A 4,339-nucleotide genomic window follows, 5' to 3' on the forward strand; every position below is an offset into this window, starting at 1 on the left:
ATTATTTATTCTATTTGATACTGTGTATCGATAGAGAAAAGTAACTTTTACGAATATTTATATACCCCAAAGCAGTATTCGACTGACCTCAGAGTAAACCCGGAGTTTACGCGGAGTTACTTATGGGAGTATGTACTCCCTCTTGGAGTTTAATCGGGGTATAAGCGGAGTTTACAAAGCGGAGTTTCTCCCAGAGGTGTATGCAAGCGAGTATTGTGTGCAATTACGACACGGAGTCACAAAAGTGTATTATTGAGTTTTCGAGAAGTTTTTGACGAGTTTTTCGGAGTCGCTATGGAGTTTTCCTCGCGTTTTTGTCGAATATTTTCGGAGTTATGCAGCGAGTTTTTGGCGTTTTCGTCGAGTTTTTGTTGAGTATTTTTCGGAGTTGCTTGTGGAGTTTTTGTCGAGTTTTTTCAATGTTTTGCGGAGCTTTTATAAGAGTTTCGCTGGTGTTTTTCGGAGTTTTGGTAGTGTTATTGTGGTAGTTTACTCGCAATTAATAATACTTCACGGCATGAAAAATTAATTTTAATTTTCACAAAGATACATTGACTATAAATAAATTATTTTTCAATTATGCGTACTTATTAATTAATTTATTTATTTACAACAGGATTGAAATATATTTATCTACTGATAGAATATGTTATTTAATAATAAATATATTATGAAGTTTATAAGTAAAATATATGATATATAAAAAAAAATGACATCATAATGAAATTGTCAAAAGTTTACAAAAGTTGTTACACTGAATCACATATTATCTATAACTAAAATTAGAAATTTTATCAATACATAAAAGCGATTCAAAAAACTTTTTCGGTTTCCGTAAGATAGACAGTGTTGTTTATTATTTGGTGGGTCTTATTATGTGACTAAATAGTTAATACTGATAATGTCTAAGATAGCTTGACCGATTGAGCCCTTGGCTAGAAATCTAATAGTCCGGGTTCGAGTCCCGGTCTGCACGAAGTATTTTTTCGGTTTTTCATTCATTATCCATCAAAAACTCCGATGAAACTCGCAAAATACTCTTGGAAAAAGCTCCACAATAGCTCATTAAGGAACGCTGACTAAACTCGACAGAAAACCCGTAAAAACACTGATAAAACTCGAGGAAAACTTCATGAGAATACCGGCAAAATTTCAACCAAACTCCGTAACGATCTCAATTAAACACCTATTAACCACTATCGTCTTTATGTGTCACAACTGCACACAATACTCCGAGTTTACTCCCCATATGCGCTGACTATACTCCGTCGTTACGCTGAGTTTCGGACGAGTTTCTACAGAGTTTTATCGGTGGCACCGAAACCGCTAGGGTACTAAAAAATATTCAAAAGTCTACCTGTAATATTTTTTAAATAGTCTATATAAATTTTGTTTACTTTTCACAATGTAAAATCTAATAGATAAATTAATGAATATTAAAAATTCAACAATAATTAATAAGTATATAGTTATAAGACATCGTTAAATTCGAATAAAATGTTTAAAATTGATACATGCAAAGTACTCCTTAAATGTAGAAAGTTCACATAATTTTTTCAGATTAGAATCCAATTTTATTATTTTATCTAAATTAGTTTGATTACGAACCAGATTTTAACATTATTGCCTATTACTTCATAATATAATTTAAAATTTTTGAAAAATTTAATTAACCTGGATTAAGAGAAATGAGTTAACCTATGCCAAGTGTATATCTATATATTAATCTATTCAAATTGTTTTAAATCATTTAATTCGAATTATTTTTAATCATTTTCAATTTAATTTCTCAATCAGGAAAGTAATAAATGAAAAATGAATAAGATTTTGACAGCTTTATATTAAAAAGAAATTTGTGTTTTTATTTATAATGTCTATAAGCTCATTATACGCAACTCAAAAAGAAGTCCAAAAAAGGGACTCAGTTAGATGTCAGAAAATTGACTCCAAACTTATGAGTTCATTAAGAGCTCTTAGTTCTGACCTCGTAAAAAAGAGCTCCTTAAGACGTCACATTAGGACTTCTATAAGAAGTTTTTTAAAAGACTTCATACTGAAATCTTTCTGACTTGGATGCTGACTGGGATGCTATGATTTTTTTTTTATTTTGTCAACTAAATTTTTTGAATTTTTTTTGTTTAAAAAACTAAGTGAACGAAAAAGTAAATTATTACAAAATTTAATTTTAAAATTCCTTTAAAAAGAAAAAAAATTAAATTTCTCAAAGTATATTTACTACTGCCCACTCATAATAATATAAATTTAATGCTTCGTTAATGTATATCTGGTAATATAACTCAATAACGTACGCGGACATATACCAATGATTCGATGGCGGAAAAATGAACGTAAGTAGACTGTGAGATCGGCACAATTATTGGCTTACGGGTTGTCTGGATAATACTCGTATCGGTAGTTGACAAAAAATAATTAGTACCAACGACAAATGAAGATCACGAGAGCTCAATTACAAAAAGCAACAATATATACATGCAACAATACATATATGCAAAAAAAAAAAACAACAACAGAGATATAATATAACTGAATTTGTTTTTAAAATACTTCACGTGAAGTGTGTTTAAAAGAAAAGATCTGTATACAGACTGACACTTCCTTGGTTCCTTAGTTGGCATGTCAGAATACAGAAGTCCTTTAAATTTTTTAAGGAAACAGTTGAGTTGATGGTAGGAAAGGCCCTCAAACTCAAAATACAAATTTCATATTACATCTCTTCCATTATATTTTAATTATAACAACTTATATAATAGTATTAAAAAATTTGATTTAACATAAGTTTTCAATTCTATCTTTAAATATTTTTAGTCTTTTTCATTTTTAATGCTAACTGGCAACCTATTATACAAAATTAAAACCACTATATATTAAGTTATTTTGTGCAGACTGTGTCCTAGTGATGTCTTATGTCTATTAATGATGTTTGTCTTGTGTTATATGAATGTGCTTATCGCTTATCATTGTTATTTTTCCACCAGGTAATTTGTCCCAGAATCATTTTTATGTATCGTACAACATTTATAAACCATTAGCTGTCTTATAGTCATCCATCCTAATGCCTCTAACATCGTTACAATATTAGTGTATTTATTTACGCCTAAGACCAGCCTCATAGCTCTATTTTGTACTTTTTGCAATGTATCTAGTTGCTGTTTATTAAAGTCTATTAATAGACTCTGGTACCAATAATCTAAATTGTGGGACTTATAATAGCTTTATATATAGTATTTTTCGCGTAAGAACTTATAGAATTATCTAGTCTGTACATTATGTTCAATTTTTTTGCTATTTTTTTGGTTATACTACATAGATGCCCATTAAATGTAAGATTCTTATCGATAATAATACCCAGATATTAATGATAGAAATGATAAATATCAAAGTCAAAATTCTTAATTATTATACTTTAACATCTTTAACATTCACATAGCGAATATTACTGTTTGAAATAATATTTTCTTCCATGTAAAGAATAAATTGTAGCATTTAAATGATAAATATTATAAAGTGATTATTAAAATCATGATTTCACTATTTGAAATGGTAATTTTTTTCAGTTGATCATTACTTATTATAAATCGACTATTATTTATTACAATTTACATGCTCCGTGCAGCACCACTACTATTTTGTACAGTACTCAGTAGTGTTTTGGAAGAAAATGAGGTTAAAATGCTTGGGACAGTACACAGGAAAAAAATTTATTTGAATCAAATAAATAATTTTTGGAGGAGAGCTTCATTTTCTCGATTTGAGTTTAAAAAAAAATTCTCAAGTTAAGAATATTTTTCATGGTTTAAGTAAATTTTACTTGATTCAAGAATTTTTCGTTTTGATTTAAGGCAATGTAATTCTTCAAATTCATTTTCTTGGTTCAAATTCTTTTTCTCTTGATTCAAGTCAATTTTTGCTCCAATGTAGAGATAGCTATATAAAAACTACTGGCTACTGTCTGTACATTATTACTGAGTCGTGCGCTGGCACCAACTACACCGTTATAAACTTCTATTGTAATTTTACAAGAAATGCTGAAGCCAATAAGAGCAAAAACATTTATTTAAAATTACAATTGAATCTATTAATATTACAAAACATATATAGCTCTGTGAGGTTACTAATTTTACAGAAACGGTTTTGTAATTTTACAAATATTTTTAGATTAGCTAAGCTTGTAAAATTACAATACTTTCCTTGAATTTACTTGAATTGAAATAATAAAAAAAAAGATTTGATTTATTGTTTGTTGTCATTTTATTTTTATGAAGCTTGACTAGATTTTGCATCTCACGTAGACCTAATTTTTACAACTCTGATGATATAA

The sequence above is a fragment of the Cotesia glomerata genome, unplaced genomic scaffold, assembly GCF_020080835.1.
Source record: "Cotesia glomerata isolate CgM1 unplaced genomic scaffold, MPM_Cglom_v2.3 scaffold_15, whole genome shotgun sequence".
Classification (NCBI taxonomy): domain Eukaryota; kingdom Metazoa; phylum Arthropoda; class Insecta; order Hymenoptera; family Braconidae; genus Cotesia; species Cotesia glomerata.